A 22,765-nucleotide genomic window follows, 5' to 3' on the forward strand; every position below is an offset into this window, starting at 1 on the left:
TTCTATTTCCATCCATTTGCATGCAAAATTCGAGAAGTCATTGTTTTTTACCGCTGAGTAGTATTCTAATGTGTATATATTCCACACTTTCTTCATCCATTCTTCCATTGAAGGACATCTAGGTTGTTTCCAGGTTCTGGCTATTACAAATAATGCTGCTATGAACATAGTTGAACAAATGCCCCTGTCATATGATCGGGCATCTCTTGAAGAAGAGAGAAAAATACAACCACAGAATAGAGGAAATATGACATCAAAGATAGTTTAAATTAAAACTAACCAGGCACAGGAATGAAAAGTCTATTTGTCTACACTTCCTATTATCACTTCTAGTGGCAGTAAAATTAACTCTAGTTATTCTTATTCCTCTGTGGGGTTAAAATCAAGTGTACATGCTTCTTTATTTGCATTTGTCACAAACACTAAAATAAAACAATATTGTTATTTTAATAAATAAATAAATCTCTAAAAGTCACTAAAAATAAATCTCTTAGGCATTTTTCAAATTCCAATTATTATATATAGATTCATTTCAAAATATCCTGTAGATAGAATTGTACTTCCATTTTCCTGATAAGGAAACTAAGTCCAAAAAGGTTAAGACATTTGTTTTTATTTTCAGGAATGACTTTTCAGTGTGCCAGATTGAACCCCATTCTATCTTTTCTCCAATATTTACATCCACAACTACATAACCTTTCCCTCTGGGACTCCTGAGGCCCAAAGTGGAGGGATTTATTTTAAGTATTCAATAAGGGGTATAAAGTCAAGACCTTACAGGGTTATATGACATCAATTTATTCAGTACTGTGGGTAAAGTTTACTATAGATGAAACATCACTGTGTAGTATAAAAAATATGGATGTTGAAAGCAAACATGCTGTTTTATAGTTCTTGATTCTGCCTCTAACTAGCTGTGTGACAGTGGGTAACTTGTTTAACCTCTTTTGGCCTCAGTCGTTTTATTCTCTTCTGAAAAATGAAGCATTGAACTAGCAGATCTCTGGGGGTCCTTCTAACACTAATGGTCTATGAATTAAATGTCAAAATTATTACTCTGAAAAAGACATCTGTTTAAGAATCTGCAATTAAATCAACCAAAAGAAAATCTGGCTCAATGAATTTAAATGTAAGTGTTAAGCTAAATTTAGTGTTTTGGCACTCACAAATTTGCCTTGCAAGTTAATGCAAAAATCAGTGTGAATGGTAAAGATTTTTCCTAACCCAAGGAGGAAAGTGTCTCATTACAATGTCATCAAAACTAATTCAACAGTTGAAAAGGCCAGAAATGTTATAGGAATCGACATTTGCACATTGAATAAATGAGGTTATGGCATAGAAAGTAGAATATCTCCTCTTGTCTCAGAGGTATGAGCTGAGAACTTTTCATAAATAAACCATTAGAATGTAATGTATATGCTCGACATTTACCCTTCCCTAGATTCCCAATTTAAGGAAAGCATTTCTTCTAAACCTATGTGTTGATTCTGGCTATTTTCTGCACTTATATTGTCTGGGCATTTAAAATCTAAATCTTCTGAGAACAAAAGCTCTTCAGAAAGGAAAAAAAATTACAGCCATATGCCTTAAAATATGATATAACATTACTTCTTTTGTAGTTTGATACCTGTAGTAAAACTAAATCACACTTTCTCATTTGTAAAATGATCACAAAGTTATGCCTTCTTAGCCATTGACCTAATATTTAATGGGAATAAAATGAGAATAGAGGCTCCAGGAATCCTAATAATAACTTAATCTGTCTGTATTTGATTCATAATCATGAGAATTTGCTACCACCACTCAATATCTTTCATTTCAAGGGATGTCAATTTGAAATTACACAATGTGAATATTATCTCTTATACAAGGTCACGTGGAAGTGAGCCAGACTCAAAAGAAAAACAGGTTCTTCCACCGAGTTTTTTTTTTTTTTCATTTAAGTCCAAGTTTACAATGTTCTTACTATGCCTTTAAGGCTGTTGAACAAGTGAATATATACATTATGAAGAAAAAAATAGAGAAAGCAAGAGACAGGTTTTAAAAAGACATGAAAAGAACAGAAGGAACAAGAGAACATAATGCATTAGATTTTGCTGCTAAGAATATGCACATTCACTACTAAGTTCAGATTTGCAGACTGTCTCACCGTGTGTTTTGACTAAATTCACATTTAATTTAAGAATCATTTAATTCTTTTTATCATATAATATATATATATATATAACATATAAAACACACACATATATGCTTAAGCATGGGAGATAAGTCATAATAGGAATAAGTCAGTTACAGAAATTCAGTTCCTGTTTTCCAGTGATTGAAATAATGTGATACATGTGATGCAGTTTTTACCAATAAACCTGAAAAGTCTGCTGGGGACTTCTGGAAAAGCTATTATCTGTCCTTGAATCTCCCAGCAAGCTCAGATCTATCATGAGTCATCTCCTGTTATGGAGCATATTTTAGTTTTAACAAAATGCAGACATTTGTTTTTCTGTGTTCCTTCCTGCTTTGAACATTCTCGTATAAGGACATAATGTTTGGAGCTATTTCAGCTACTTAGTGACCGCAAGGGGAAACCAAAAATAATTCCAGAGAAGCCCACTCAGTGTCCTGACATCATTTGTTTGAATTAATCCTAGCATCAACTACCTCCAGATTTCTCTTTTAAAGAACATTAAATATCATTTAATTTGCTGACAGTCCTGTTCTCTATTGCTTGTAGATGTAAAGATCATCCAGGATAGAGAAAAACTGCCCCAAAAGGCTTTAACTCTCCTTTGAAGTAACTACCTTAGAAGAGTTGATATATATTATGACATACAGCACATACCTTTCCAAATACAAATGATTTAGCTCATTGCTATTTGTGATGTTATCCTTTTGACTTTTCAAGACACTTTCAATGTACTGATAAACTTGGGCACCAAGATTTAAGTATATTTTATTCCTAAATTATATGTTTTCCTCTTTTAAGGTTTATTTTTCATTCATTATATATATTGTGTGCCTGCATGGTAGTATGTACACATGAATGTAGATACCCACAAAGGCTAAAAGACAGTGTCAAATTCCTTGGAGCTGGAGTTACAGGCAGTACTAAGCCACCTGATATGGTCCTGGGAACCAATCTTAAGTCTTCTATCAGAGTAGTACTTGTTATTAACTCAACAACCATCTCTCCAGCCCCTTACTTGTATATTTTAAATTCTTGTCATAATTTCAACAAGATTGTAACCTCCATGGTGGCAATGTCTGGTTTATAGAACACCAACATGGTACTGAAAAAGGACACCTTCTACTTGCTACATTAAACTATAGTTCTTCATCCTACTAAGTTTATCATTGAGTTTCAAAAATGCATTTTCCCAAACAAGATGGATGCTTCTTATTATGTTCAAGATGCACTTTTCTTGTTCCATTCTTCTTCCCATGTGCAATTCCATTGAATTATTTTTTATTGATAAATAATTTCTAGAAAGTAAAAAAAATCAGTTTCTTCCAATGAAACTTCATTTTAGGGCAGGCCTCATTCTCAGGAATAGCTAGAGAGTTGTTGGTCAACACAAACAGACTCTGTGATTTTGTTTTTGTTTTTTATTTTTCCTTTATTTGTTTTGTTTTGAGTTATATTTTTTAACGGAGATAAAAGAACATGAAATAGGGTGGATAGGAAATTGTGAGGCTACTGGAGGAGTTGGTAGAGGGAAATAACAGTGAGCAAAGTATACTGTATAAAATTTAGAAAAAATAAAAAAAAACTTTAAACTATTTTTATTTGAATAAATTATAGTAACATATGCTTTATATGGGATTTCCCTCTGTATGCTGTGAATACCATTGGATAATAAAGAAGCTGCTTTGGGCCTATAGACAGGGAAGAATGGAACTTGGTCGGAAAATTAAACTAGATGCTAGGAGAAAGAAGGCAGAGTCAGAGAGACTGTAGCCCCGCCAGAGACAGACGCCAGCCCCAGAAACTTTATCCAGTAAGCCACAGCCACATGGTGATACACAGATTAATAGTAATGGGTTAATTTTTTCTATATATTTTTATTGATTTTTATTAAGCTCTACATTTTTCTCTGCTCCCCTCCCTGCCCCTCCCTTCTCCTTATAAGAGTTAGCAGGAAATACACTTAAGGTATTGGCCAAACAATATTGCAAATAATTCTGTGTGATTATTTGTTGGACTGGGCAGCCAGGATTGAATATGTGGCCTCCTGCTACAAATTAGCATGCCAACATGGTCGACTATATCCATGTAAAACCCGAAAAAGCTTGGAAAGGAATTCTAGATACAAAAGAACAGAGTTAAGCATGGCTTTTTGGTAGCAGCATTTTTTTTAGATGGTCTCTGTTTGTTATAAGCAAGCAAAGGCATTATTCCTTTAAGAGAGATCTTCCTTATTCAGCAATTGCAGAAAAAAAAATGAAACCACGTGGTTTTAAAACTGTAGCTTCCTGGACCATGCTGTGAGCATGAACTCTGGCTATTTCAGGAAGCCAAGCATTTAAATGGGGTTTACGAGCACAGTGCTGTAACTTGCTTAATAGCATCATAGACCCATTGTATGCCTAAAAATGAAGCAATGTACATGGTTCTCAGAGACAGTGGACATACCTCCACTATGTTAGACTGGGCAGAGCAAGCAGGCATGGCCATTTTGGCCATAGTCATGCCCACTTACAATTAAAAACAAAGCGCTCCTGTTCAAAAGATAGTACAGATAAACAATAAAGACAGATTCAGATGAAAAAGACCTCTAAGTGGATCACAGTGTTGGATAAATGTATGTAGGCTTGGGAGAAAGAAGAAAAAGAGTGAAGAAAGTTATATAAAGAAGAAAATCATTTAAAAAAAAAAAACAAAGTCTTTAAAGAGACAGAGTACAGACCCTCATAGATTAAAAGGAGTTAAGAAAAATAAATCATGTAAAGATGGAAAATCCACAGAGAGTCTGGATTATGTATATTATTATTGTGTTTTCTTTTAATTTTTTGACTATGAAGGAGCTAAGTACAGAGAGACATTTCATTGTATGTGCTGCTAAGCTAAACCAACATATTTGTATTAAAAGATATCTTGACTTCATAATTTGGATCTAAGGATTTGTGCCATTAGAAAAGAGGCTCTTTTTTTGTTTCCATAGAAGATGTGAACCTGTGGATTTTTTCCAGACTAATGTGGTTTAATAGACCAAGACCCTCCCACCCCAAATGTCACTGTGAACACCCGCAAAAATTAGTTCACCCAACCAAAAGCTGGAAGCAGTTTGGAAAGAACTATGTCCAAATTCCCAAATATTGTTTATAAATGTTTGCTTACAATTAAATGGAGATATGCTGTAGAGATTTGCATTGGTATGGATCTTGTTTTACTGATTCAAATTTAAGATAAATTTTGATATATATATATATATATATATATTTCTACTCTTGATTAAGGTATTGTGTTTGTGCAGATCATTTAAAATGTAATGTATAATTAAGAAATATAGGTTAATAGATAATCATCTATAATAGCCAAATCTTTAATCATGTTAGGTTTTCTAGATATACAGACTTATATTTCAGTTATAAATGTATTCTTCAAATCTTTCAGAGACCTTCAGAATATGGCACTTAAAATATTTTAATAACTAAGGACTTTTCATGACATGAGATATATCTGCTCCTGGCAGCACCAATCTACTTCAAGACGAAGATGGACTTGAAGAGGTTGCTTAAGAAGTTTGTTAGCCATTTGGGCAAGAAACTGCTCTTGACTGAATTGCTTGATGTACTAGATACACAGGACCCACAGAAAAATGACTGCTGAAGTTGCCTAAAAATGGTGAGACAGTCCTTCGGGGGTTTCTGCTTCATGAAAATGTCTGCAAGACATTCTGCATAACACAGAAGAAAGTTACTGACACACTGCCAATATATACGGATGTGTCTTAGAAATTTCTTGCTTCATGGAAAAGTCTGCCAGATACTATGGGCCAGTAGACTGAAGATGGGTTGCCAGAACATTACAGAAGAACTTTGGGTAACTGTCTAGGCAGCAAGATGTCTCTGTCAATTCTAGAGTTTTGGAAGTTACTCACAATGCACTTCCTGTTTTCTTAGGTATTATATTCTTCTTGGATCTTTGATGGAGTTAAAGAATAGATAGCTATAGTTATAGTTTTCCTTCGTTATAATAAATGATAAAATAGATATAAATATTGTAACTGTGAATCTTATTTGATACCCTTTTGTTATATATAATTTTACTATGTTAAAGTTAAAACCTTCTTTTTTATTAAACAGAAAAGGAAAGGTAATGTAGGATTCCCCTCTGTATGCTGTGAATACCATTGGATAATAAAGAAGCTGCATTGGGCCTATAGACAGGGAAGAATAGAGCTAGGTGGGAAAACTAAACTGAATGCTGGGAGAAAGAAGGCAGAGCCAGAGAGACTGTAGCCCCACCAGAGACAGATGCCAGGGACAGAACTTTACCCAGTAAGCCACAGCCACGTGGTGATACACAGATTGATAGAAATAGGTTAATTTAACATAAAAGAGTAAGCTTAAGCTATTGGCCAATCAGTATTACAAATACTATAGTTTCTGTGTGATTATTTGTTGAACTGGATAGCTGGGAATGAATGAGTGCCCTCCTTGTACAGATGCTCATCAACATTGGATAGTCTGAGTTTAAAGTTTTCAGGTTTATTATAGTCTGAGAGTAATATATATTCAGTAGAAATCATAAGTCTGATTTTGAATTTTGAAACTTCTGGTTAGCAACATCTAGTTTGTTCTTCTCTATAATTGCTGGGCAGAAGCACTCGGCCATAGCTTCCAGTCATTGACCATGGGGATAAACAGCTAGTACTCTGCATTATGCTATATTAGCTAGAAAGCTCAGTAGTACATTTTATACTTATTCAACTTTTAATTGATGAAAAGTTTTGCAGATTGTAAGACCATCATAATTTGAGAAGTATCTCTACCTTCATGAGTTAATAAAAAAGCTACATCTTGAAAAAGAAATTCTTGGGTGTTTTTAATATACAGTATGTTAACAGAAACCTAGATGTTACAGCATACCATGTGTTAGTGCACATTCACTATGTTACCTTTAAAGTGATCTTGCCCCATTCCATATCTCTTTCTTTCTCTGTCTGTCTGCCCATCCCCCCCCTCACATGAACACTATTGCGTGGCATCTTTCTCTCACACTCCATTTTTTCTAAGTTACAACATTATGTATCTAAACAACTTTACCATCTATCACAGTTTTGTTTAATTGTGCAAGCTGATCACGAGTGGCAAATTCTTTGAAGATGCAATTCATAAACTTTTTGATAATACAGCACATGCCCAAGTAATGTTTTAAAAGTAGTCACATATGTTTTAATTCTTCCATAATATCAGTATCCCCTTTGATTTTCACAATAAAGGAAACTAAGATTTATTTTTATTAAGCTATATATTTTTTTTTGTCCAAGGAAAGAAGGGGAGTGGACAAAAATGAATGTTTTGAATTTTAAAATTATGTATTTGTGTGTGTATGTGTGTGCATGCGCGTGCACGTGTACGCATGCTGGCAGAGGTCAGAAGAGTGTTTTTGAACCCCTGAACTTCAAGGCAGTTGTGAGCTGCCCATCATGAGTGCTGGGAAACAAACTCCTGTCCTTTGCAAAAGCAACAAGCATTTGTCCCCATTGAGTGTCTCTCTAGCCATTGATAAATTTAGCTGTGTTTTCAAATTAAACACTTAATGTGGACTCCTACTGGCAATAGTTTGGGTGACTTTAGTGTACTTAGAGGCTATGATAAGCCAAACATGAGATTAAACCAAGAACAAAATAATATAGTACTATAGAAGGATGAAATGAACATGAATTCTAAGTACTTCAGTATAGTATATTGTTTATGTGAAACATGTTTAATCTCAAATGTACATGGGATACATGAAGTAATCATAAAATTTTAGTACAGGAAAAATATATACCAATAACTCTGTCATTTATTATTATTATTATGAAGTCTTGCATACTATACATAATTGTATGTGCTCTACCTTTAAGTGATTCCTAGAACGGTAAGTTTGGTTATAAAAGCCTCATCACAGGAAAGGGAGGAATGCATTATGAAGTACTATGACACGAAAACAGCTATAGCACCACTAGATGAAGGGAATTGGTCAGATCTATTATGCTTTTATGGCCACTTCATTGTGCATGCAGCCCATTGTCAACTAAAATGTTATTATATACAGCACATAATTGCATTTTGATTACCTCAGAACTCTACTTTGCCCACGTCAATCTGGTAGGTTTATGACCTATGGACTGTTTTACAAAATAGTCTAAGCAGCTCAAGAATGTAATCAAATAAGCACTCTATTTGTTTATATCTTAATGATCAAAGCAAAGGGATGGTTTGTTCAGCAGATCAATTTGAAGCTTTGACTGTGCCAATGTTGTTATTATTTTAATTAACAGTATGATTTAAGGATTTTGAATGCACTCACTTTTTGAGTATTTGCTAGTGCTTTTATCCTTAATCTTTAGTCATATTTTAAGCCTAAATCTATCTTTATATATCTGTCTCTCTGTCCCCCTCTTTCTCTCTCTCTCTCTCTCTCTCTCTCTCTCTCTCTCTCTCTCTCTCTCTCTTTCTCTTTATCTCTGACACATACACACACATGTACCCTATATTCTTTAAAAGTCAAATTTATGACATCTTCATTGAGTTATGAAAATTAATTTATTTCCTAAAAAATTCAGTACCAATGGTCCAAAAAATCCTTTTTTTTAAAGTCAAAGTAGTAGCTTTTGTATATCACTAAAGTAAATGTGTTTGCTTTACTTCTTACTAACCAGGCATATGTACTCCTAATCGCCACCCCAAATAATCAATAACAAAAGGTAGATTAATTTATAAATGCTATATCATAATCATCTATGGATATCTTGAGTCTGTGATTTCTAAAATACATTCATTTTACTTTTTCATTATTCCTGTCCACTCTCTTTCACTCTGATCATTATATTTTATGTGAAGAAGTCAAGGATGATATCTTTCTTTGAGCAACTCTAAGATGAATGTCACAGGCAATTAGAATTTTAACACCTACTCAATTCAATTCCAAAGCACTTTAAACAACAGCACTAAATTTACTAGAGAAATACTAGAGAAAAGCAAATGTTTTTCGTAAATATGGTTTAATCCTTTTTCCAGAAAGTTTATATAACAAAAAATACAGCTGGAGGCTATAGTTCCCCATTTATAACCATACTTGGGTTTGTTACCAGGAAACCTATCAAAATCAGTTTAGCTTGTTTGAATGGCTTGTTCTACCTCTCTGTCATTCTTCTCATTTGATTTTAGAAGTTCAAACTGGGTTAATGATGCCAGCCAGGGGAAAGAGTTTTCTTTCAGTTTGCCAACTGGGCAGAACTGGAATAAATGGAAAAGTAGGCTTACCACATGGTATCATTTATGAGGGGACTCTTTATTTATCTCCATTTCTTCCAAGTTTTCTCGTTATTGTGACTGCTTTAGATTTCCTCCTCAGAGTCATTACCTTGGAACAAAACACAACCTGCAGCAAGCTACATATGACATGTAAATATATCTCCCTCTTGGGAAATAAGTCAATATGTTAAACTGATTATGCTTTACTGGCAGGAAGAAATAAAAGGTAAGTTATTGTGGGAGACTCAAATATTAGCGCTTAACCAAATTTTAAACAGTCATATTTACTTTTGTATGTCTCATAAGGCCCAAATCATATGCTTTTGTCAGATGAGGCACACATCTAAAAGCGAGGAGTCACTTATGTTGTAGGCAGAAATCAGTTCCATCTGAATGTAGGACTACATCTTTCACTTTGAATTTTATTAGACAGTGTAACAACACTTTCTTGGCCTTTTTATATCAGCCCTTCCATCTTTAAAACCAGCAGAATATATTTGTAAACTCTTTGAATTCCTTTCTCCTACTAGTTTAGAAAAAAACTCAACTTTTAAAGATATCATTTTACTAAACTCAGCCTTTCTGATAAATCTTGTCTTTCTTCTATAATATTATGTAACCATGGGGTTAACATCAGGAAACTAAAATATAGGGTCTGGAAAATTATGCTTGCAGCATCTTAACTTCTCTCTTAAATTTTCTCTTGTATTTCTTCTGGCTAAAGTTTTTTTTTTTTTTTTTTACTTAATTGTAACCCATCTGTATATTGAAAAGGGGTATACTCCTTTCTCTTTGTTAACAAAAGCATGATACTACCAAAAGATAGAATACTTCTTTGCTATTCACAGTCATGCTGTGAGTTGCAATACACAAAACCCACAATGAAAAAGAATATTGACAGACCTATAAAGCAAGACATGCTTCATGTAGGATTGGTTCTCAGATTTTCATTTTTCCAAGTCTTGTTCAGGTACTGATATGATAATATATGTAGGATATGAACTAAAAGGACACTAAAAACTGTTCTGTTACAGTTTTTTTAAAAAAAAACTTATGAAAGCTTTGAGTTGTATGAACTCCTGTGAGTCTGATAATATGGCTTTACTGGAGTCTGGAGTAAACATGATTATGTCAGTATATTTCCCTGAGACCCTGAAAACCAAATGAGACATGTGACTAGTACAATCTAGTTTTGGACATTCCCCAAGAGACTGAGGCCACCGGCGTTTTCATGTCAGCCTGAGAAACTGCATGGTCACCAGTAAATGCAGTTTAGTTGCTCAAGAAGGTCATTTAAGTGATAGTATAAGGAAGTAAAGACAGGATCCTATGTTGTTAAATTATAAAGAATTGCTTTTATCTTAATTTTTATCACTACTAAAAGAGGCAAAAAAAAAGTCTGGTACTGTGGTGAGAAGATGCCAACATTATGTACATACTGGGGTCATGAGTACAAAGTCTATGGAAAAGGTTCTAAATAGGTGATAAAACAGATTGATGGGAATTCTGGTGAATAGGAAATCACATACTACATTTAAAACCACTACACATCTCCAGCCAATTATTGGCTCATGGAAATTCAGAACAGATACGGAAAGCTAAAAGAATGGCAGTCAAGATAAACACAAATGAACAAAAGAAAATAAAGAGGAGGATAATATCCAAACTATAGAAAACAAAGGATATGACTTACCTGACTTACAGAACCTCTCTATATGAGCAACTCAAAACTACCACAGTAGGATGACACTCTGGTAGGAGATCTTCATCTTACTTTCTGTTCTCCATCCTGGTTTCTCCAAACTTACCCTTAGTCCTGATACATTCTACCAGTAGGAGCCACACATTCCCTCCCATCTTTATTCCCTAGGAACCCTATCTCTTGATGTGCACCCAGAATCACCCAAGTCCATCACCACCATTTTTCTTGATCTTTCCTTTGAGGCCCACTCCAGTCCTCTGTGACTCATCACCAACCTGCAGATACCAGGATCTCCAAACCAGGACACTTCACTGAGAATCAGGCACTGACAGCTGACACACTTAACTAGGACTCAGATTGGACAACAGTAACCAAAGAACCCATCAATTTAGTCAAAGTATCTTCATTTGCAGATATTATGATTTTATAACACAAAAGGCCCTAAGACTCCACTAGGAAAGTTCTACAGCTAATAAACACCTCCAGCAAAGTAACAGAGGATATAAAACTAACATCCAAAGCTCAGTAGCTTTCATAATACAAATTATAAACATGAGAAAGAAATCAGAAAAACTATAACTTTCACACTTTCACAACTGCCTCAAAAATATATTGGGATAACTTTAACCAATCATTTGTAAAACTTTTATAGTAAAAACTTTAAGATATTGAAGAATGAAATGTAGATATCTAAAGGTAGAAAGATCTCCCATGCTTTATTCAGTATTCAATATTATTCAATAGGAATAATATTTTGAAAGTTTCTATCCAAGCAAAAGCTATCTACAAATTCAATGCAATCACCATCAAAATCCCAACACAATTCTTTACAGAAATTCAACAACAATAAAAACAACAACAAAATCAGTCTTGAATTTTATACAGAAACAACAAAAACTGGTTAACTAAAACACTGAATAGTAAAAGAACTACTGGTGGTGTAATTGTCTCAAATTTCACGTTGTCTTAAAGAACAGTAGTAATAAAACCACTGCTCTTGGTTATCCTCCAGAACTTGAGAGAAATGCCATATGTCTAAACATACTACGTATTTGAATCATGGAACATGGTGAAATGAAGCTTTCATTGACCTGAGACTTTAACCCTACTGTCTAGCTGCCATAGTGCTGTAAGGTGCTAAACAAATTACAGGAGAAAATCAGTCATAAATTAGACTCAGCTATAAACCCTGATCGCTGTGCATGCCTGCCAAGACATAAGCACTGGCATAGTAATGCCAGGTACATCATGTAAGTAATCAACCACTTTCTGACTGAATTTTAAGTCTCACTCAACAAGATGAAGCCCACACCATGGACAGACAGATCGCACACCGTAGAGCAGAACCCACTACTATGACTAAGAGGCTGTGATCTAGTAGCAATAGATTCCAGTTGGAAATGTATGAATGGCTGTCGTTTAGAGTAATACAAATATATAGAGCTGTATAAAGTAATACTTAGACTTCTGTGTATATTCATGGGGTAGTATACACACATTTATTTTCTAATTCTGTTCACTAAAAAATCTACAAATGATTAACATTAGTAGCAAAGAGCGTATCTACCAAGAATCATCCCAATCTCAGTTTTCCAATCTACATCTTAAATGAGAAGTAAATGCTATTTGTTTAAAGACACTTGATTTAGAAAGATATTTAGTCCCTATTACTTGTATTTTTGGCAGAGACCCAAAGGAACTGGAAATATTCACAGAGGACTAAAGAAAGGAATCAGACATGTCTTTTATTATTGGAAGATCTTGCTGTAGGGGAACAAACATTTGATTAGTTAAGAGTGAATGCGTGTTTCTCCAGTGACCTTACATTGTAGTGTGAATGGCCACAGTCAAGATGATCATAAAATGAATCAAAACAACTATCAAATGTAAAGCAGACTCTTAGATTGGATCCTGTGATGGAGAAACAAAGATTACATAAAAGCTGAACATTTCTTAATAAAGTAAGTGTGATAATAAGTAAAAAAACTTTCCAGTTTTGGTTCATTAGCCATATTGCCATACTAATGTAAGATATAAACAGTGAAGATTGGGTATAGTAATATGTAACTCTATACGATTTTCATAAGATTCTTATGTTGAAAACTGTCCTAAAATTAAGTAACCATGAAATGTTAAACTATATCATAGACTCTAGGAATAAACAAAGCCTCTTTCTAGACTCAAGATTTCTACCTTTAATATGACCAGACCACAAAAAGGAGAAAATCTCTACTTTATAAAAGGACTTACATGAACTTAGCCGTAATGTATTCCCTGTTGAGTACCTGACACAGAAGAAAGAACTAAAATCTTTTCAGAATGGTATTTCCCCTTCTAATTACATCAATCAGTATGCAATGACCATAAGGTGGATTTGATGATACAAAATATGTTTTGGTATAATGGTACATATAACTTCAACAAAATACTACAATATCTCAGATGTGAGATGTTATCCCAAATACCTATGGAAAAAACAGATACAGTAAGTAGAAGGAGAGTCTTCGCACAGAATAATTAATCACCCTCAAATTTGGGGGATTAAGGTCTCCTCTGAGAAATCAATCTGGTCTTTTTGTAACTGTTCTGAGATGATAGCAGATTATTTTTAAAGAAAATATGACTATGGATTCAAGGGGAATTGTGTTTGTGGGTAGTTTCAGACGGATAGAAAGTACTTTATTAAATTGTAACTTAAGGTACATGTACATGGAGCTGAGTCTATACTTTGTCACCATAAAAGATTCTATTTCATGTATTTCATTTTGCTTTCCATTTGATTTGTACAACTCATAAGAGGCAAAGCAAAGTTAAATTTGATGATATTCACTTCAACAAAACTCAGAAGAGGAATCAGTAATTAGTTATGAACATTGACATCAACATCACTATGTTGACTTTAATCCTTGTGTTATTTTACTTCTGCAAATACTGCCTCCTACACATGGCCTAAATCTTAAGCCTGACTAGCTTGGCATAGGGCCCAAGATGTCCTAATGTTCTAGAGAAAAGAACTCATCTGAACAAACAGTAAAGTCAGCAGTGATCCTTTATGTAATTGGAACCGAAATAGGGGAGAAATCATCTGTGTTATAGGCATGCAATGGCACCTGATTGTTTCCTCTTCTCTGAACTACCTGTTATGTAAAATAGCTCATGGACTATTGAAACTGCTATGGAAACAATTAACTGATGATTTGTCATAAGAACCTGTAGAGGATGTACTTTGAACTAAATTGCCAGTAACACAAGTAAATTTTTGTTCTATCATTTTCATGACTGATACGAGTGCAGTTCAGTTTAAAACTAAATTGTTTATCAGAATCTTAATCAAAGGTATCTGCTTCTGGAAGATGGAATCAAACCAAGATAATCGGTTCAACATTTTGGTAGCTAATCAATTTATAACACACCAATGATATGTTTCTCAGAATATTAGAGGGAGTTGTTTAATTTATTCCTACATTTGTAATGGCCATTTGCTATCACAGGGTCAAAAAAGGAAAGACTCTATAACTAGGGGCTGAAACAAATATTTTAATAATTACATGACTCCAAACGTTTTCTTTCCTGTTCTGAACAAGAAAAGCAACCCAAACAACCAAGTTAGTGATCCCATGGGAAGAGTGGCTGAATACAGTATAAAAGGAGAAATAAATCTTAGGAGAAGGACTAAAACAATGTTGAAAAAAGCCCTGGGCAACTCCAGTCTCAAATCTTACATCATCGGGAATCGACTGCCCATAGAAAGACAGAGGGATCAAAATTCATTTTTCTACTGTAGATATCCCAGAACTATGTATTGAAGAGACTATGTTCATTTCAATGTATATTTTTAACTCTTTTGAAAAAAAATGGTGCTAACCATGTAAGTTTATGTCTAGAACATATATTCTCTCTGACTGACTTACATTTTTTTTGTTTTGCCAATATTAATTAGTTTTGATTATTGTCACTCTATGGTACAAGTTGAAACCAAGCATTGTGATATCTCCAGGATTGTTGTTTTTGCTCAGAATCACTACATCAGTTACTTTTCAGACGTTGTGATTCTTTTTTTAAAAAAAGAAAACATGAAATATGGAAGAAAGTTTATTTTGGCTTACAGAGTGATGAAAGTTCATCATTGGCCAGGCAGGATTGCACATGCTTTTAATCCTAGCATTCAGGAGGCAGAGACAGGTGGATCTCTGTGAATTCAAGACCAGCCTGGTCTGCAGAGTAACTTCCAGAAAAACATGGGTGTTACACAAAGAAACCCTATCAAATCTAACAACAAAAAAAAAAAAAAAAAAAAAAAAAAAAAAAAAACACCTATTGCTAAAAGCTCACCATGGAGGGAAGCATAGCAGGACTGAAAACTCCTTTCTTCAAATGCAAGCACAAAACAAAGTGAATGAACTGGAAGAAGGACTCAGCTATATACTCTCAAATCCTCCTCCCAGTGATGTTCTTCATCTAACAAGGATGTACCATGTAAACCTTCATAAAAAGTAGTGTAGTAAGGAGGCCACTTGTTAGTTCCTGGCCACTCAGACCAAAAATAAACACATAGAAGCTGCATTCTTTAAATCACTGATTGGCCCATTAGTTTTAGCTTCTTATTGGCTAAGTCTTAGATTAATTTAACCTGTTTATATTAATCTGTATATCACCACGTGGCTGTGGCTTGTAGGGTAAATTTCCTAGCATCTGTCTCGGGCAGCTCCATGTCTTCTCTCTGACTCCACCCTCTTTCTTCCAGCATACAGCCTAGTTTTTCCTGCCTAGTTTTGTTCTGCCCTTGCCATAGGCTGAAAGCAGTTCTTTATTCATTAACCAATAAAAGTCACACATAGATATATAGACCTCCCATATTGTAGCAGTACCAACTGGGATCCAAGTGTTCAAATGCTACAGCCTATGGAGGACCTTTTTTCATTTAAACTACCATAATTGCCTAACTATTAGGGGCCGCTTTCATATGAAACACAGAATGTTTTGTTTCCTGTTTGTCTGCCTTTTCTATGTAACTCTGTAAAATCCTTGAAATTTTGTGTGTATGGGATTGCATTTGTATCATACTTGATAACAGCTATTTCTACCTAACTGCTAGAAAAAAAACAAGGGAAACACTTCAAGACACAGGCATAGGCAAAGGCTTTCTGGAAAGTTCTCCAGCAGCTCAAGAATTAATTCCAAAAGCAAACAAGCAGGATTTCATGAAAAAAGTCTCTTTGCAGCAAAGAAAATGATAGTGAATGAAGAGACAATAGAAAGAATAGGAGAAAAAATTCTGCCAAATATACATATATAGAATACAAAATAAAATTTAAAATTCAAGTGCAAATGAAATGTGTTAATAAGTGTATTCATTTTCTGGCCACCCAGACACAAATAATCACATAGAAACTATATTAATTACAACACTGTTCAGCATACTAATGTAGGCTCTTATGAACTAACTCTTACATCTTAAATTAACCCATTTCTATTAATCTGTGTATTGCCATGAAGCTGGGGCTTACTGGCAAGGTCTCGGGTCTTACTCCTTTGGCAGCTACATGACATCCCTGATTCTACCTTTCTCCCTGCATTCAGTTTAGTTTTTCCTCTTAGCTTTATTCTGCCCTGCCATAGGCCAAAGCAGCTTCGTTATTTATCCATGTTAATATAACATATTCACAGCATACAGAAGGGAATCCCACATCAGAAATGAACAGATTATTTCCTGAAAGATTAAGTAAAAATGACTAATGAATACAAGAAATAATGTTCAACATCCTTAGCCATCTGAAGGATGCAATTAAAACTTCACTGAGATTCTGCAGGAATGGCTATCATTAGGAATAGAAGCAGGAAGAAAAATCTGTGCTCACCATCCCTGCTCCCCTCAATTTAGGTAGCCCAAACACTAAGTCTGCTTGTCCAAGAACTCCCGCCCTCCTAGACCCTTTTCGTCTCTTCCCTTTGAGACTCATATCCCAGTCCAGTTCCTACCAGAGAATTTCTAGACACCATATGTGGCCCAGAGATTCAGATAGGGTACCCACATTTCCTTTCATTACCATCCCCATTCAACCCATCTAAGCACCACAGCTGCTCGCCAAGGATTGCCAACTCCAAATCAGAAAAAGATAAAGATATTCATTCTCCCCCTTCCTATTCAGTATGGTGATGTGGGAGTGATTTCTTATTAATAAAGAAACTGCCTAGGCCCCTTGATAAGGCCCACCCTTAGGTGGGTGGAGAAAACAGGAGAATTCTGGGAGAAGGAGTCTTGGTGGAGAGTCGCCATGATGCTCCCACTCCAGACAGACGCGGGTTAAGATCCTCTCTGGTAAGCCAGCTCATGGGCTACACAGAATATTAGAAATGGGTTAGAACAATATGTAAGAGCTAGCCAATAAGAAACTGGACCTAGCCGGGCCAGGCAGTGTTTGAAAGAATACAGTTTCCGTGTAATTATTTCTGGGTATAAGCTAGCCATGCGGGCGGCCGGGTGCCGGGGACGCAGCCCTGCCGCTCCTATTTCAACAGATGGCGCCCAGACGTGATGGGCTAAATCCACTTAAAAACCTGAGAGAGCTTAATTTTAAACAGAGGAAAAACAGAGTTTAATGCAGAGTTTTGCTCTTTGTTGGTGGCGTGCCGTAGAGAGATTTCCTGATTCAGCAACAGCAGCAGAAAAAAAGCTGCGTCATTTTAAAGCGCTGCTTCCTGGGGCTGTGCTGCCAGCGTGAACTCTGGCTTTAAAGCATTTCAAGGCTTTTATGGGACTGGATGTTTGTGTTCCCGCTTGGGATCGGAGGAGAGTGCTCTGAGACCGTGCAGATGGCTCAGCGCTCCCCGCCTGCACCTGGGCAGAAGGCAGAATCAGGCTTAGGCAGGCGGAAGAGCATGGCGGATTCCTGCCGCTATACAGAGACGCATTTTCAGACTGCGCAGTGCTCTGCATGTCAGATTTGGCTGTAACTTGGATGAAAAGAGTTTCTGTGCTGCACACTCAGTCTCAGAGTTAAACTGCTGAGTGCGGCTCCAATGTGGACTTGCTGTGTGCCTGAAACTGTGAATGGTTCAGGGGCACCAAATGACTCTGAGGCAGGAGCGGCTGCTCCATGCTGAACTGTGCTGATCTCAGGCAGGAACTACCGTAATTACCTTAAAACCGTGCAGTTAAGGTTTAGACTGGGCAGGACACAGGCAGTACCGTATTACCTGTAAATGGTGCAACTTAAGTTTTTAAGAAATGCTTAACATTTTAAGAAATGCTCCTGTATAGTAAAGAAATTACAGATTCACAATAAAACAGATTCAGACACTGTTGGATAAATGTACGTAGGCTTGGGAAAGAGAAGAAAAAGAATATAAAGAATAAAGTTAATGTCTTAAAAAGAAAAAGGGTAAAGTCTTTAAAGAGACAGAGTACAGAAGTACAGAGAGTTATAGATTAAAAGAAATAAAGAAATATAAGCCACGTAAAAATGGAAAATTCACAGAGAGTCTGGATTATGTACATTGTGTTTTCTTTAAAATTTTTGACTGTGAAGGAGCTAAGTACAGAGAGACATTTCATTACATGGGCTGCCAATCTAAACCAAAATGGATATAAGGGTATTATGATTTCAGAATTTGGGTCTAAGGATATGATGCTTTGGAGAGGGTCTTCTTTTGTTTTTGCAGAGGATGAGACCCTGTGGATTGCATCTATTCCGATTTGGTATGATAGACCACGCCCTCCTGAAAGGTTGCTGTGAATACCCTCAAAAAATTGCTTCGCTCAATTGCCAACTGAGATGAAACTAGCATACAGGTTATATCATGAACAACCTAATTAACGACGCCCCTATTCAGCAGGAAGCAGTTTGTAGAGAAAAAACTACGCCCATGTTCCCAAATATTGTTTATAAATGTTCTTTTACATTTAAAGGGGGATATGATATAGATATGAATAATTTGCATTGGTATGGATTTTATGGTCAATTTTGTTATATGTATATGTATTTTTGATCTTGATTAAGGTATTGTGATTGTGTAGTTCATTTAAAAATGTAATGTATAATTAGGAAATATAGGTTGTTAATGGATAATCATCGCTAATACTTAAGCTTGTAGTCATGTTAGTTAGATTTTCTAGATATATAGAGAGATATTTTAGTTAGATAGGCATTCTTCATATCTTTCAAAGGCTGCAGAATATGGCATTTAAGATATTTTAATAACTTAGGGTTTTTCATGACAATGAGACACATTTGCTCCTGGCAGCACCAATCTATTTCAAGAGGAAGATGGGCATCGAAGAGAATCCTTATGGAGTTTGATAGCCATTTGGGCAAGAAACTGCTCTTGCCTGGACTGTTGCATAAACTGGACACAGAGAACCCGCAGAGAGAGGACTGCTGAACTTGCCTAAAGGTGAGATGACCTTTTGGGGTTCCTGCTTCATGAAAGAGTCTGTGAGACATTCTGCAGGACACAGCAAAAAGTGACTGAACTGTCTTTGGAATTTCTTGCTTGATGAGAATGTCTGCTGGATACTATGGGCCTGTAGGCCGAAGATGGATGCCCCAACGGTACAGAGGAACTTTGGGTGACTGTCCAGGCAGCGAGATGTCTCTGTCATTTCTAGAGTTTTCTTATTTCTTGTTTGATAGGTAATATTATATCCTTCTGGAGTCTTTGATGGAGTTGAAGAATGGTTAGTTATAGTTTTCCTTAGTTATGATAAGAGATAAAATAGATATAAATATTGTAACTGTAATTCTTACTTGATAACTGTTTTGTTATATGTAATTTTGCTATGTTAAAGTTAAAGCCTTTCTTTTTTGTTTAAACAGAAAAAGGGGAATTGATGTGGGAGTGATTTCTTATTAATAAAGAAACTGCCTAGGCCCCTTGATAAGGCCCACCCTTGGGTGGGTGGAGAAAACAGGAGAATTCTGGGAGAAGGAGTCTTGGTGGAGAGTCGCCATGATGCTCCCACTCCAGACAGACGCAGGTTAAGATCCTCTCTGGTAAGCCAGCTCATGGGCTACACAGAATATTAGAAATGGGTTAGAACAATATGTAAGAGCTAGCCAATAAGAAACTGGACCTAGCCGGCCAGGCAGTGTTTGAAAGAATACAGTTTCCGTGTAATTATTTCTGGGTATAAACTAGCCATGTGGGCGGCCGGGTGCCGGGACGCAGCCCTGCCGCTCCTATTTCAACAGTATGGTACTTGCAGTCTTAGTTACAGCAATTAGGTAAGTGAAGGGGATAAAGGGCATTCAAATAGGAAAAGAATTCAAATATCCTTGTTTGAAGATTGTATGATTGCATACACATAAAACTAAAGACTGTACCAGAAAATTCCTAGAACTAATAAACATATTCAAAGCATAAAAGTAATATACAAATCAGTAGCTTTTCTATAGTCAAGTGATAAACATACTAAAAAGGAAATCAAGGAAACATTCTTTCACAATATCATAAAAGAAAAAAGAAAATCTTTGAATAAATCTATCCAAGGAAGTGAAAATGTTGTATGATAAATACTTTAAGATAATAACAAAATGAAATTGAAGAAAATACTGGAAGATTGGAAGACCATCCAAACTCATCGATTTTTAGGACTAATATTGTGAAAATAACCATAATGCAAAATGCAATGTACAGATTCAATATGATGACCATAAAACACAACATAGTTATTCACTAACACATGTGCAAAACAATTTTAAATTTCACAAAAAAACCCCACAAAATTTGATATCTAAAATAACTTAGACTAATAAAGGACCTGCTGGGGGTATCAGTAGTCTAGATTTGAGATTATACAAAAGAGCTATAGTACCAAAACATCATGGTATTGCTATAAAACAAGATGCACTGTTCAATGGAAGATAAATGGTGCCATTCAATAAGCTGACACTCCTGTCTGATTTTTTAAAAATGGAAGCTAATAGCATATTGGAAAAAAATACAACATTTTCAACAATTAATGTTTGTTAAACTGGACAGCTACATGTAAAAGACTGATAATCTATAACCCTACACAAAAATCAACTCCAAATGGATTAAAGACCTCAGTATAACATCTGATACCTTAAATTTGATAAGGAAAAAAATAAGATTGGTCAGTAGCAAATTCTCATGCACACAGGACTTTGGAATATACTCACTCTGGTTTTCTGAGCAGGAACCATCACAATATTCAGGAGCAGCTAAGAACTAGTGATCACTCTCAATAATATATCTTCTTTCCCTATTATTATTATTAACTTCTTTGAAATTGGATAGTAAGAAAATGGGGCCTCTTACATGAGTAGTAGAAAACATATACACTGTGACAATGACCATAAAGTTTTAAATTAAAGAAGAATTTATCCCTAATGTCAGGATTGATGCAGGACAAATCTATATTCTGTCAATTATATTTTAAATAAGTGCTAATTGGCCGGTAGGCAGGCAGGAAGTATAGGCAGGAAAACCAGACTGGAAGTAGAGGTGGGGCAATGAGAACAGGGGTATTCTGGGAAGAAGGAAGCTCTTTCTCCAGTCCTGCCCAGACCATGAAGAAGCAGGATGTGACCTACCCCACTGAAAAAGGTACTGAGCTATGTGGCTAACATAGATAAGGATAATGGGTTAATAAAAGTTATAAGAGCTAATATGAATCTTGAACTAATGGACCAATCAGCTTATAACTTATGAAGACCTCTGTGTGATTTTCTTTGGGATTTACTGGCTGTGAGAACAGAAACCCCAATGAGTAGGACCACATGTTACACAGCATGTCTCTGCATTACAATTCACTCTGCCCCCCTCAGCTAAATTTTTAGTTGAAGATAGGATTAATTACCTAGAAAGTCAGATACTTTTAGCAAAACGAGTAATAATCTCTTATATAGACAGCTTAACATTTTCCTAGGAGACAAAGTAGAGCCTTTTTAGGCATGAAATCATCAACATGTATTTATTTTCCGAATTTTATACCTAATTAACAATTTGCAGAGTAGAACCAACTCAAGAACCTTTATTAGTTTCCTCTCAGCCATCGATACAGCCTTTTGGAAGCAGTCATGTTGCATACAATGTCAACTGTATCAATATTTAATTCATATTTCCTTCTGGAAGAACTTTAAAAAGTGCTGAGTGTTAGCAAGTATGAGGAAGAAGAAAAGCACTAGACTGTTAAATACAGTAATCGTGCTCCTCACTTGAAAGAAATGATCCAGGAAGACGGGAACATACAGTGGAATAATTTTAGGGAAGATGTTTTCTACTTTCATTAACTAGCAAAGGCTACAACATAATCACAATGTCTTATGACATTGTTGTGGCATGGTACTGCTCATTCATGTGTAATGCATTTAAGGAAAAGATATCCATCTTCTAACACCATACTTTAAAAATCCAACAAATGGCAACTGAGTACTAGACAGTTGCTACAAAAAAAAAAAAATCTGATATTGTTTTAAGTGTCGTGGAACAAATGATCCCAAACAATCTTTGTTTAGTAATTTACTAGGTGACCTTGGGAATGTTTCTTAGAATCTCACCAATCTTGTATTCCTTTGACATTTAAAGGCTTGAAATTATTTTAAAAAGTGAGTTTATAAATACTCTAATGTTATATAT

General features: G+C 35.4%; 1 long non-coding RNA gene and 1 pseudogene across 1 annotated transcript; both read left to right on the plus strand.

The window, feature by feature from the left end:
* LOC126486574 (40S ribosomal protein S6-like) overlaps positions 1–22,765 on the plus strand; it is a 166,311-nt pseudogene that overhangs the window by 68,448 nt on the left and 75,098 nt on the right.
* LOC126486570 (uncharacterized) lies at positions 17,323–20,265 on the plus strand. The gene is made up of 2 exons (XR_007588157.1): positions 17,323–17,467; positions 20,142–20,265. It is a non-coding gene; the product is annotated as an uncharacterized lncRNA (long non-coding RNA).

The sequence above is a fragment of the Alexandromys fortis genome, unplaced genomic scaffold (genome assembly GCF_014885135.2).
Source record: "Alexandromys fortis isolate MF-2015 unplaced genomic scaffold, M_Fortis_MF-2015_v1.1 scaffold_114, whole genome shotgun sequence".
Classification (NCBI taxonomy): Eukaryota; Metazoa; Chordata; class Mammalia; order Rodentia; family Cricetidae; genus Alexandromys; species Alexandromys fortis.